A 15,174-nucleotide genomic window follows, 5' to 3' on the forward strand; every position below is an offset into this window, starting at 1 on the left:
AATTGGTAGACTGTGTATCTGTCTTTCACTGTATTCATTTTGTATTTTTAATAAAATTAAATCAATAACAAGAAATGACCTTCTAAAACTCTGCTTCCTGTTATTGTCTGGCCTAGTGCCCAAAGCATTAAAAGAAAAAGGATGCTTAGGTGAAGAGGAAAGTATCTGTTTTCTCATAACCTGACTACTGCCTATACATGTGAGGTCATACTAAAGACAGGTATGGGATTGATCTCACTCCAGTGCCATCTGAAACACCATAATTTTCCTCAGTTTCAGTACTATCTAGGATAAATCACTGTTTCCAGTCCATAATTTACCTTGACAAGTGCAGTTCATAGTATCATAGAATAGTTTGGGTTGGAAGAGGCGTTCAAAGGCTGTCTAGTCCAACCCCACTGCAATGAACAGGGACATCTTCAACCAGATCAGGTTACTCAAAGCCCCGTCCAGCCTGGCCTTGAATGTCTCCAGAGATGGCACATCTACCACCAATCTCGGCAACTTGGTCCAGTGTTTCACCACCCACACTGTATAAAATTTCTTCCTCATATCTAACCTGAATCTCCCCTCTTCTAGTTTAAAACCATTACCCCTTGTCCTGTTGTAACATGCCCTTCTAAAAAGTCTGTCTCTATCTTTCTTATAGGCCCCTTTTAAGTACTGAAAGGCAGCAATAAGATCTCCCTGGGGCCTTCTCTTCTCCAGGTAGAACAATCCCACTCTCTCAGCCTGTCCTCACAGCAGAGCTGTTCCAGCCCTCTGATTATCTTTGTGGTCTCCTCTGGTCCCTCTCCAACAGGTCCATGTCTTTCCTGTACTGAGGGCCCCAGAGCTGGACACAGGACTCCAGGTGGGGTCTCACCAGAGCAGAGCAGAGGGGCAGAATCACCTCCCTTGACCTCCTGGCCACACTCCTTTTGATGCAGCCCAAGATACGATTGTTCTTCTGGGCTGAAAGCGCACATTGCCCGCTCATGTACAATCTTTCATCAACCATGTCTAGAGAAGTGTGAAATGCACTATATCTCAGACCTGCCAGTTCTTATGGACTAAAGGGGAAAAAGGAGTGGTCAGTGAAAATGTACATCTCCAGGTTAAAGATGTTTTCATATGGTCATGCAGGCCAGTTCTGATCCCAGAATTTTGGGGGACCTTAGGAAAAAATCCTGGCTTACCAAGGACAAACACAAAAGTACTATCGCTGTTACTCAGGTACAAAGATTGTGAGGTTTGGGTTTTTTTTGCTTAATTTGTCTATGTATCATTGATATTTACAATAATTATGACAATAAAATGCATTTATTAGCTGAAAAGAAAGTTACGTGGAATTCACATAAACTAGTTGCAACTGGGAAAAAAAAAAAGGGTTTTCTAGTGAATCGAGGAGTCAGAAGCAATACCTGGGAATTCTATGTAAAGTAAATGTGTTCAAGTGATGCAGTATTCAACTAAAGTAAAAGAAAAAATATTTTCAGATATAAACTATGAAGTAAAAGAAAGAGAAAGAGCTTTAGCAATGGTTTAGATAATTATGGCAGATCAACAACTCCCAATATTCCTCTAAAAATGTGACCATGTGGCACCTAGAATGATTTATCAATTGCTTGTAGAAGCAGTGTTTTCAGGGAGAAAATCCCAAGAAATGGCTGGTATTAGGAAAGTCAGGTGATCATTTTATTGAGATTACTTAGATTCTGTACAATAATCTCTTGATCCACAACACTTAGAAAGGAACACATGCATGAACCTGGCACTGCCCATACCACCAACTCAGTGGTAAAAGGTTGAAAATACTAAAATGCTGCTGTAGTAGATGATAAATTTTAAATCAAAGCTCTATGAGAGAATTTCATCTTAGTTTTACATCAGAAAAACCCTGAAACAAATAAAGTTAAATATCCAGCAACATGTGTCTGTCAAGTGTCACATTGATTTTTCTGTGCAACGTGGATGGGGCATTGTGGGTTGAGTGCCCAGGAGATGGCTGCCCCTGTCCCCCACTGGCCACCATACCTGCAGCCAGGCCAGGCCCTGCATTGGCCACCCTGACTTCTGAAAGACCAGGTCTCCTCTCCATCTCCCCAGCTAAAGAAAGAGACATCTGAGACAGCTTTGCCACACATCTGCCTGGAGAGCATGGAGGTTTCCCCCTTGCCAGGTCAGAGGTGAATGAATATCTAGGAGCAGATTTCAGCTCCTGGATTGATGGTTTCTCAAGAGGTATTGCAATCCAGCAGGTCATCTCCCTACCTGGCAGATGAACAACTGGGAAAAAACTTTCCAGTATCCCATATTTTTTTTTTCTTTCTGTAAATGCTATCTAGTTTGTATGCCTGTTGTGTGCTTCCATTCTATAATACATATTGCAAATTACCTAAGAATACCTGTAGGAGTATAAATTGCAGCTTAACAATGACTAATTAAAATTTACACACAATTACTTTATATTTTTAAAATAAATTACACATCATTATGTTCAGTCATGCTGCATTAGTTGATTCCATAAATTCAAAACAAAGGCTTTTATCTCTCTCTCCTGTAAATGACTTCACTCTTATCATGCCATTTTGTCTACAATGAAACTAGGAATTCATTCATGTTTTTCGTTCTAATTTCTTTCTAATTCTAATAACATTCTCAAACTGAGGTATGTCAGAATTCTCACATAGAAGATATATACTGGATCTAAATTATCTCCAAAATGTTTTTGTCTTTCAGTTTTAATGAAATCTTTTGTTGAAATCTTATCAAGCAACTACTTATGCAAAGAGAATAACTATGACGTTCCTAAAAGCACTTCACACAGCCCTTTTTAGCTTAATTAGATATTGATTTTTCATCATTCTTTGTGTCAAAAATAAAAGTCAAATTTGTGAAATCATTCTTGAACAGTATTAGAAGCAGCTGAGATGAGACACCTAGGGTTTTCCAAGATCTAAGTTCAAGGACTGGTGAAAGCAATCTAGAAAGCTAGGCAGGCTTTTCAGGAATATCAGTAGCATAAAAATTTCTCTGTAAAGTGTTTCAGAAAAATTGACATTTTCTTCCTCAAAAAAAAAAAACAAACCCAAACCTATTCTATTTCCTCTCTATCCTCATGACAGGAATTAGTTTTAAAGTTGAAAAACTGTGAGGTCTTTAGCTTATTCTGCAATCTTCTCCAAAATCTTTCTAATTATTAATTCTTTGCAATACACTTCCTTCAAGCAAAATAGACTTGAATTTTTAAGGCGCATTTCCATTTTTAAGATGTACACATACTATGTAATCGGAAACTTGGCAAAAGTGCCATTCCAATATCGATGTCATATCTACTTATTTACTTCAAACTTACATTTCAGTGCATGAAATAAATATTTTATGGTCCACCCACTGTGCTATACAACAGCTTGCTATCAAGCATTAGAAAATTCCAGATTATGCAACATCCAAGGCTGAAAGCAAACTTTATTTAGTTCATCTCTCCAGCAGCTCATGATCATGGTAAACAAACAATATTAAGAATTGAAAAAAACATACTGCACAGGAATGTGTACTCTGAATAAAATCTGTTCTTCCCAAGTGGAGGATGGTATAAGGAAATCACAACATGGTGTGAAAAGAACAGGTCTGAGGCATTTTTTTTTTAAGGAGAATGAGGATGACTAAAGAGCAAAATTAACAATAGTACTTGAAAAGCAAGCTGATAAAAAATACAACTTTTCAAACTTATATCCTTCTTAAAATAGTATTGGACTTTTTAAAAGAAGCTAGGTTTGCCATTGAAAGAAGGCTCATGAAGATTTGAAATGATCCTATAGATGGTGTAGGTACCTACAAGTCACTTTCCATAAAAATGGAGCTTATGCATGGTGAGACTCCCAAGTGGATGCTGAAGCCCAAACTTTGTGTACAGGGCTGGGCACAAGAGAGGCAGAAATCAGTCTCTCCACCCTCTTATTGGCTGTGAGAAAAAGGGATATAGTAATGGCAGTGCAAGGTATTGAAAACGGTAGGATGCTAGATATACACACCTGAAATGCAGTGGTTAAAGGAAAGAGTAAAAGATGACAGGGCTTGATTTTCAGCCTGCACATAACTTATTAATCCTACTTCACATCCTGGCATTTGTGGATCTTGATCTGAAGCAACTTGCTTTTCCCTCCCATCATACAGGAAAGCAATTTTCTTAACTTAAGACTGAATTGAATTCAAAGAATTAGGTTTAACAATATGCACAACCTTTGTGCTTTCCAAGCTGGGTCCTAGCTGGAGTATTGCATGAGAGCCTTGCAGCGTGATAAGTTCATTTTCCTCTGTAGGAACCATAGCCTTGGTTCCTCAGCTGTGGAGCTGGGTAATGGATATATGCCCAGATCTAACCTGAGTTTTGAGACAGAGACAATAGTATATCCAGCCCTGGAAGATGGAAAAACCTTTCACAATTTTGCAGCTATGCTGACTGGAGGCAAACAACACAGAAATCACTTAAATCTCTGTATCACTTCTTCCTATCAGTAAGAAGAAGGTAGTGATATTTCCCTTCCGTTGACCCTCTTCTGTCTGCTTATAATACAAGCTAAAAATTACATATAATGGAAGCTATCACTAAGACTAGCCTAAAGGTATATAATTGTTCTACAAATATCAGAGATTTGTTTCTTATCAACATAGCTTCTCATAGGTATGCTTGCCTTTCCAACAGCTGATTCAGAAAGCAGAAGCACCGCCATATAACTAAGACTTATTCAGGAGTTTTTTGGGGGGGTTTTCTTTTGTTTGTTTGCTCACACTGTCAGATAAATAGTTTCTCTTACTTACTCCTTGTGTCTCTTCTGTTGATATTGTACTCTAGCAGATGTTTTTCCTCACAATTTATAAGTGATTTCTACTCCCTAGCTGCATGTTGTGGTGTTCCAAATAATTATTTTCTTGAAGGAACATGGCTAAAACCTTGAAAGAAAATTTGAGATCTGCCATAATAAAAATCAATTTAGAAAAATATTTGTATTTTAAATCCTTAAATTCATACCAGTTCAAAATCTAATCTCTGATTAGATTATTTCCAACACATTTACTGCTCTATGAAATACTAGTGAACATGCAACTTCAGTGATATATACAAATTGTTGGTGTTCAGTGGATTAATATGTCTCTTTGAGAAATGCACATTGTTAACCATTTAATTTATGTATTTCTTTTTAAAACAAAATACAAAGAATAGAAATGCATACATCACTGAATATAGGACATTAACCAGAAGTTTAGAGAAAAACAAAGTAAATTGTCACAGAAAGTTATAAATAGCAGAAAATACATTTCCAAAATTCTTCCTACAAAGTAAAACCTGCAACTGCTTGAGCAGTATGTAGGAATATAAAATTCAGGGATAACGCTAAAATTCTGTCCCTTCCATGTCCAGCTTTGTAGCATTTTATAAAAATGCTACAAAATGTTTTGAAATTCAATCCCACCGAGCCAGTCTAAAGTATTTTTAATAAATATAGAAAACATGGAGATCACAATGAAAAAATAAATCATAATGAGCCTCTTGTTAAGGATATCAGTATTGAGATGAGGAGATATAAGTAAAGAAGAGCTTCTATGCTGAGAGTGAAAAAAAAAAATCTGTTTGACAATGTAAATATTACCATTCCATGGCTTTCAGAGTTCAAGGATTGAGGATGAATACCCAAAAAACAGAACCTTATCTAAGCTCATTTCCAGACAATGTGACCAGTCTGTTGGCTTCAGGGGTTTCAAAATCTGTTATCTTACTGTACTGGATCATCATGTTTGCTTCATACTGTTCTTTAAAAGCATCATTACAAGTGTGAAGATATAACTATTTGAGAGTTTAATCAGTTACTATAAATTTGAGAAACCTTCAAACACTAGTAACCTAAATGGTGACATGAACAAGATGGCAAAAGATCCCCCTTCATGAAGATAACAGATGTCTAAGTCAAATTCATTTATAGTTGCATGTATTCAGTATGAAGTAACAGTATAATTTCATTTTACTTAGCAGACTTTTCTTGCTTGGAGATACTTTTAAAAACAGTACATTGCTGATAGAAACAATACACTAAACATTGCAGAAAAACAAGTTTATAACAAGATTTTATTTGTTCTTGAAGACATTAGTGGAAAAGCAATATATATGGAAATGATATGTTATTGTATGGACCACTTGCCTGACGGTAAGGTTTAAGATCAGACTTTTCATATTATACAAATAGAAAAAGATCAGGTTTTAGGATTAACAATGGCATGGGATGGAATGCTTTTCCTTCTCATCAGTGATTTGAGGTGAGACATGTAATTAGCAAACAAAATATGTATATGATCTGCTGTCATACATCTTTGATGTCACTTATAAAAGAAGTACATGATTACAAATATCTAAGACAAATATATTTTAATATAGAAAGTCTTCACCAAAAGTAACAGATACAGAACCAAGGCAGTCACAAAAAAGAAATATGTGTTTGGCTAGCTGAGGAGAGGAAAATAATCAGCACCAGTAAAACACAAACAAAGGTGATTGTCCCACCCTGCACTGGTGCAGCCTCACCTGGAGCATTGTGTGTGGTTCTGGGCACCACAGGATAAAAAGGATATTAAACTACTGGAGGGTGTCCAGAGGAGGTCCACGAAGCTGGTGAAGGAGTAGGAGGGGAAGCTGTATGAGTGACTGAAGTCACTTGGTTTGTTCAGCCTGGAGGAGACTGAAAGGAGACCTCATGGCAGCTGCAGCTTGCTCACAAGGGGAGGAGGAGAGACAGGCACTGATCTCTTCTCTCTGGCAATCAATGACAGAACCCAAGGGAATGGCAGGAAGATGTGCCAGGGAAGGTTTAGGTGGACATTAGGAAAAGGTTCTTCCTCTAGAGGGTGGTGGAGCACTGGAACAGGCTCCCCAGGGAGATGTCACGGCCCCAAGCCCGAGGGAAACAAAGATGATGGAGTGGAGCATCTCCCTTATGAGGAAAGGCTGAGGGAGCTGGATCTCTTTAGCTTGGAGAAGAGGAGACTGAGGGGTGACCTCATTAATGTTTACAGATATATAAAGGGTGAGTGTCACGAGGATAGAACCAGGCTCTTCTCGGTGACAATCAGTGATAGCACAAGGGGTAATGGGTTCAAACTGGAACACAAAAGGTTCCACTTAAATTTGAGAAGAAACTTCTCAGTAAGGGTGACAGAACACTGGAACAGGCTGCCCAGGGAGGTTGTGGAGTCTCCTACTCTGGAGACATTCAAAACCTGCCTGGACACCTTCCTGTGTAACCTCATCTAGGTGTTCCTGCTCTGGCAGGGGGATTGGACTGGATGATCTTTTGAGGTCCCTTTCAGTCCCTAACATTCTGTGATTCTGTGAAGCCTGACAGTGTCCAAGAAGAGACTGGACAAAGCCCTCAGACACATGGTGTGAACTGTGGGGTTGTCATATGCGGGGACAGGAGCTGGACTCGATCCTTGTGGATCCCTTCCAACTGATGTATCTGTCTATAAATCAGCACCCCTTCCTATATGATTGGAATCGCTAGATATTTCCACAATTAAGAAAATAATAATTACAGCTCAAAGGCTACTAATCAATATTTCTCACTGTCTGGTTACTTCATGCAGATAGATAGAAAGCAAAACATTGCAAGTGCAGTCTCTCTTATTCACCTAAATCCACATCTGAAGCGGATATCCACAACAGAGTTCTCCTGAAATACAAAACATGGTTTCAAAATCTTGCTTTCTCTAACACAAAGTGCTGTGTTGGAAAAAAAAAATGTCAATAGCAATAAAACACTGATTTCTTGAAGATATACTACACCACATATCACACCCAATTCTGCCTTTTCTGGAAATCTGTTAGTCATATTGCCTACATAATTCATTACTTAAGTACTTTAAAATACTGTAGTCATTATGAAAGCCTATATAGCTTTTTAAAAAAAATCTTTAAGTTTTTTGGTCGTGCTTTTTTTTTTTCCTCAATATATTATACTCAGTTTTGTAGGCTGTGGCAATTCAGCTACAGGCCATCTGAGGAAACAAAGTTATCACATTATAGCCAATTTCCAGATGGACCAAACAACACCAGCTGTTACATCTGGTTTTGGCCAGCAGCCTAGGGTGTGAATGCAACCCACTCAGTATTTTATGCACAGTCAATGAATATTTCTTATCTTCTGATTACAATGGTGACTGACTCTTTTAAGAGATTTAAGCTGAAATATAAACTGCAAAACATTCTGACTCAGAGTGGTTATTATAGTGAGTTAATGGTAACAAGCAACAAAATCAGACAACCCTCACAAACTCTTTCCTCTAATATTTGACTGCCTATTTAAAAAGATAAAAAAATCGATATAGTTGCAAACTTAATTATTACAGAAGAATATCATATTGGCTTCAGAGGTTCTTCCATGACTGCAGTGACAATTGGAGTAGGGGATCAGCTTGGAGCTTTCTAACAGCCACTGCTTTGAAATCAGTCTTTTGGTGCACATCTGTAATTACACATATTTACCAGTAATGGCAGGAGCAAAATAATGTTGAAATCAATAAGAGATCTTGGTTTTATTCAAGGTACCGTGGTATCCCACCGCCCTGCTATGAGACACAGATTTCTGTCTTCCATAGAGAACATAGTCTGCTGCAATCAATTTACAGCTCCTTTGTAGCAGCCAGAAATGAAAAATAAAGCAAACATAAGATCAAAATACAATATAAGTAAAAAATAATTGTAACTATACTAAACTACTAAATATTACTAAATTCAACAGTGCTTCACTAATATTAAAATAACAAAAGATCATGTCTTCTAAATATTTAGAGCAAATGAATGTCCAAAAATTAAAGTGAATAGACTAAGTTCTACTAATACTTACTGTTGGGAATAGTGAAGGGAGGCCAAAGGTAAAGCTACTCAAACCACTAGACCTTTGTCATGTTATAAGAAAGCCAAAATGCCAACAAGTTTTTTTCCTCCTTTCCCATTGTCATATGGGACTGTTCCATGTACAAGAATATGGGAGGAGAGGAAAGAGAGAGAAAGAAAAGTAATTGTAACTTCCACAAAAAACAACAAAGCAGGAGTTGGAGATGCACATGGGAAATGAGGATTAATGCAGGCAAATACTAGACACTGAACTAGAGCATTGGCAGTCCCAGGGAACAACTTGTACCTGAAAGTTCAACAGAATTTATCTTTGAAAAAAGACAGTACTACACCTCTGTCCTCTTCCAAAACAGACAGTGGATACACACACACACAGAGATAAATGGTAATGTATTTGCTAACTGTTTCTTCTTTCTCCAGGGGAATTTTTAAATAAGTGAAACAGAAGACGGCAGCAAGCAGTTTCACTCTGCAGAGGGAAGTCTATTGGACAAAATCAGAGGGCACACTGTTAAGTTAGGCCTGAGAAAATGATGATAGTTTAGAAAATTACATCTGGATAGCTTAATTTGGGAATAGTTAAAATTAGAGTTCATTATGGATCTACACTGAAGAAAGTATTAGAAAATTGTTTCTGAATATGCTTTCAATTATGTGTTACATTTTTCTTAAATTATGAAGCTTCCTCCAGTTTTAGTCCAGATTACTATTTTGGCCAACTAGTACTCTATAAAGATGTCTAGCTCAATGAATACAATCAATTGCTGGAGCTTATACAGACAGCACAGACATTCTGTTGGAATCAATGAGGTTTTGGCAAAGAGATACTTTATTAAAATTACTGTGCTATTTTGCGTGCCTGTGTTTACAAAGAGTTGGATAAATTACTTTTTAGTATTCAAAAGAATAGATTATCAAGAACGAAGATTCATTATTGTTTTTATAAACTAATTTGACAGCTGTTGATTCAACCACTCAAGGCTATATCTGAGTATTTATAGTCTAATTCTATCTCAAATGAAACTTCTTTTGGGGAAGTACATTACTAACCACAGAAATCATTTGATGATTTGTGAGAATATGACTGAAATCTGCTTGAAGTGTGTAGGGAGACAGAGGCTATTGTTAAGAAATTCTCAGTGTTCATTAAAATGAATGGGTCTATGCAAACTAGTATTGTTTTATACTGTAGTCTGCATTTAAATGTATTTAAACTTCATTATTCAAATTAGAAACAGATTATCATGTGGGTGCAAACCACCTTGTTACACACAAGCCACTTTGTCAATATCTATGAGAATAAATAATAATTAGTAATAATAAAAAGAACAGCTTCCAGTATTCATGATTTCAGTTTGAATATCAGCTAAAATTATACTTAAGTCCTGAGTTACAGAGACTCTCAGGCTAAATTAAAGACACATTGGAAAGAAAAGTTCCTTTCTAAAAGATGCTAATGTACTTGTAGTAATTTGATATGGAAAGTGAGCCAAATTTTAAGGAGTATAAATTCACATTATTTAGTGTACTCACGAAGTGTTTAGAGTATGAAGAACCCTCTTAGATGCAGTTGCTTTTACACAATTTTCCACTATAATTTTTCCTCAGATTTAATATGAACATCTAGCACTGACTACTGTTGATGGCTGATTATGTCATACGTTGATTCCACCTAATGCAGTTATAACTAATAAATTATATATCCAAAAGTGTTGAAATAAGGATATGATATTTTGAAATTAAATAACAAGCATCTATAAACATAACATGTGAACTGTGATTACACTTAACGATTCATTAGCCCTATGATAACATAGTGCCAGTGTTTAACTCTGTGGGTTTACACAAATCTAACTGTTATCACAAAATTCTGATCTCTTAGCTCATGAAAATAGGTCCAGCTATTTTACTGAGATTGCTCAAAATATTAGGCAATCAAAAATGAAAACATAAATATTTCAGTAACATAAAGTATCCAAAAAGTTTAAGTAGTATGCTTTATTTTATGTGTGCCACACACTGGAAGCTGAAACAGTCAGACATCAATATGTCATTGAAAAACTATATAAAGCAATATGAAAATATCTTCATGCATCTTATGTCAAAAATCTCGTCACTATGGAAGTCAGTTTGAGACTGATTCAGCTCAAGTTATTACAACAGCTAAAATTATAGCATAAATAACATTATAGCAGCTACCTCCCTGGTGGTTCATGTTTATGATTTACCTGAGTCACGTTTAAAAATAATCTGTTGCAAGACTATTGAAGGTTGTTTTATCATATAAGTAAGTCTGTTATATAGGAATTGCAGCTATTTGTTTCAGCCTGTTTGAGACTGAAACAAGACATCATGGACTTACAGAAATTTTTGTTCTACCTTGGATGTAGTGTTAGTTATTTATTCAACAACGAGTACTTTGGTTTTGGTGAGATGTTCCTTTCTGCCTGTGTATCTGTAAACCAGTTTAACTGACAGAACCACATTTCTCCCACTCTCTGAGGTAGACTATAATATTTTTGCCTTCCTACTGCAGAGAAAAAAATGAAGAAAACATTCTGCTCAAGTATACTTCGCCCTGGAGGAAAGTTTGCAAATATATTTAATGTCTCTGTTTATCACATTTCCTAATGCTCATGGAAAACAATGCGATTTCTCTTGCAAGATTCTTTTCCATTTTTTTTTCTTCTGCAAGATGTGAAAATGTTCTTAACTGAGAAACAGAAACACTACTGAAGTAAAAAATGCAAAACTGAAAGAGAGAATAAGACCTGGCACACAATAATGCTCAAAGGTGGTCAAACCTTGCACCTTTTGAGCCATCCACTAATAAAGGAGCTAAACACTGTTTAGAAAATGCAGTTGCATTAGTACATGAAGTTACTAACTACAGGACAATATATATTAGAAAGCAATTAATTCACCCAAATTCTAATTTTCTCATGATCCAGTGACTGATTACATTTGAAATGCACTTTCTTATTAAATGTGATACTGAAAATTACAAACTCAGTTAACGGTATAATATCCATACAGCCATAGAAACTTTTAGGTTAAAAAGACATTTAAGATCATTGAGTCCAACTGTTAGCATAGCAATGCCAGATCTACCACTAAACCATGTCCCTAAGAACCACATATACACATCTTTTAAACACTTCCAGGGATAGTGACTCAGCCACTCCTCTGAGTGGCCTGTTCCAGTGCCTGACAAACCTTTCCAGAAAGAAAATTTTTCTGATATCCAATCTAAACCTCGTACAACTTGAGGCCATTTTCTCTTGTCCTCTCACTTGTTACTTGGGAGAAGAGACCAATCCCCTTCATGCTACAACCTCCTTTCAGGTGGTTGCAGAGAGTGGTAAGGTCTCCCCTCAGCCTCCTTTTCTCCAGGCTAAACAGCCCCAGTTCATTCAGCTGCTCTTCATCAGACTTGTGCTCCAGACACCTCATCGGGTCTGTTGCCCTTCTCTGAACCCTCTCCAGTGCCTCAGTATTGGGTTTTTTTTGTAGTGAGGGGTCCAATACTGAACACAAAATTCAAGTTGCGGTCTCACCTGTGCTGAGTACAGCGAGATGATCACTTCCTTGGTCCCGCTGGCCACACTATTTCTGATACAAGCCAGGATGCTGTTGGCCTTTTTGGCCACCTGGGCACACTGCTGGATCATGTTCAGCCAGCTGTCAGCCAACACCTCCAGGTCCTTTTCTGCTAGGCAGATTTCCAGCCACTCTTATCCAAGCCTGTAATGTTGCATGGGGTTGTTGTGACACAAGTGCAGAACCCGGCACTTGGCCTTGTTAAACCACATACAATTGACCTCAGCCCATCAATCCAGCCTGCGCAGATCCCTGCGTAGAGCCTTCCTACACTCCAGCAGATCAACACTCCCACCCAACTTGGTGTCATCTGCAAACTTACTGAGGGTGCACTCAATCCCCTCATCCAGATTGTTGATAATGATATTAAACAGAATGGGCCCCGGTACTGATCCCTGGGGATCACCACTTGTGACTGACCACCACCTGGATTTGGTTTTATTCACCATAACTCTTTGGGCCTGGTTATCCAACCAGTTCTTTACCCAGTGAACAGCATGCCCATCCAGGCCATGAGCAGACAGTTTCTTTAGGAAAATGCTGTCAGAAATGGTGTCAAAGGCTTTACTAAAGTCTAGGTAGACAACAGCCTTTCCCTCATCCACTAAGTGGGCCGCCTGGTCGCAGATGGAGATCAAGTTAGTCAAGCAGGATCTGCCTTTCATAAAGCCATGCTGACTAGGCCTGATCACCTGGTTGTCCTGTATGTACTGTGTGATAGCACTCAGGATGATTTCTTCCATGACCCTCCCTGGCACTGACGTCAGACTGACAGGCCTATAATTCCCTGGATCCTCCTTCTGGCCCTTCTTATGGGCTTCACTATTTGCCAACTTCCAGTTAATTGTAACCTCCCCTGTTAGCCAGGATTGCTGATAAATGATGGAAAGTGGCTTGGTCATGACCTCCACCAACTCCCTCAGAAACCTTGGGTGGATCCCATTTGTCCCCATGGACTTGCGCATGTCTAAATGGTGTAGCAGGTTGCTAACTGTTTCCCCTTGGATTATTTGGGCTTCTTTCTACTGCCCATCCCTGTCTTCCAGCTCAGAGGCCTGGGTACATGGAGATCAACTGTTCTTACTATTAAAGACCAGGGCAAAAGAAGCATTAAATACCTCAACCTTTTCCTCATCCTTTTTCACTGTTTCCCCCTGTATCCAATAAAGGATGGAGATTCTCCTTAGCCCTCCTTTCATTATTGATATAATATAATTACAGAAAAATTAAACAAAATAAGAGTTGAAAACTGCATTTAAAAATCATATTTTATTACATTTCCTCTTTAACTAAAAATAGCAGCATTCTTTGCATGCTAAGTATATTCAGCATTTGCTTAACTACATTGTGGCATTGGAAAAAAAAAATGCTTTGAGCATTTGCACAAAAACTAAATAAACACCAGTGATCACCTTATAAAGACAGGCTTCTTATAAATTCCATCCGCACAGAATAATCTTATCCACATTAAGCTAGATCCTCAGTTCGCATATACTGCCATAAATTGTTGCTAGCAGCAGAGATCGCCCCTGCTGTAAAGATGCAGGAATAAAGGAATCATATGCAGATCATGGGGCATGAAAACACAAGGCAGTTTAGTCTATAGACGACAGGGAAATAGCTGCTGTTTAAAGTAACAGTTGAAGCAGGCAGTAAAGAACAGTAGCAAAAAATAAAGTCCAAAACCATCAAAAGCTGAAATCAGATTGGACAAGAAAAATGGTGAGTGGTCAGCTGTCAAAAACATCCAATAAATGGTATAAAACCAGATTAATGAGAAAGTCATTGGGAATCCAAAACATTAGATAATGCTACAGTAAACATAACTGATGATTACTAGAGATAGAATATCTGGATGGGAATATTTAATTTGTTTGCAAATATGTTTACTGTATTTGCCCAGGATAATCCTTGAAGTTCTGCTTATATAAAATTAAATCTAAATATTCAGTTGCCATAACAACATAATACATTAGTTCTTTAGTGTTATTTTTGATCATTCAACTACTCGATTGTTTACTGGGATCTTTTTGAATTAACTCTTCAGCGTTTCTCAGTATCACTTAAACAAAAAGTCTGCATATTTATTTAATCTCAAAGATACTTCATTTTTTTTTTCCTTAAAGAAGCAAGACCATCTCAAAGAGTTTGATTTTTAAATGACAACACCAGAAAACATATTGCACTTTCATTGGTAGAATTATATGATAAATAGAAAATAAAACTAGATAAATATCTTTCATCCTTTAATGTTTTTACTGTCAGTATTAGATTACAGTATCACATTTCTTCTAAAAAGAATACTGAATTAGACTACCTACTTAAGAGACATACTCTTAAATACAGCTCTTATGTATAGTATTTCCTATACAATTTTGCAAATAACCACACTTTCTGCATTTCAGTTCCTGCATTCACAACATGAAAACTAAATTGTATTTTAAAGAAAAAAAACAAACAAACAAACCAAAAGCCCCTGCACTCTACATAATTATTGCCAAGTGGAGGAGATGTCACTTTTAATGCATCTGTCCCCAGGTGGAAACCCAAGGGGAGGAAAATGTAAGAAGTGTGAATTTCTGTCCGTGCCTCCTGTCTAATGAGAGCTGTATCGAGACTCCACACTAGTCATGAGGATGAGTGATATCTTCCACATCAGCAGGACTAAATTCACGTTAGTGTGTTTG

At 37.4% G+C, this 15,174-nt stretch overlaps 1 protein-coding gene across 1 annotated transcript in view; it reads right to left on the reverse strand.

Moving 5' to 3' along the window:
• The window catches only part of NALF1 (NALCN channel auxiliary factor 1), a 472,983-nt gene that overhangs the window by 165,814 nt on the left and 291,995 nt on the right, over positions 1-15,174 (reverse strand). The gene's annotated exons all lie outside the window — the stretch shown is intronic.

Source organism: Patagioenas fasciata, chromosome 1 (assembly GCF_037038585.1).
Source record: "Patagioenas fasciata isolate bPatFas1 chromosome 1, bPatFas1.hap1, whole genome shotgun sequence".
NCBI classification, from domain to species: Eukaryota; Metazoa; Chordata; class Aves; order Columbiformes; family Columbidae; genus Patagioenas; species Patagioenas fasciata.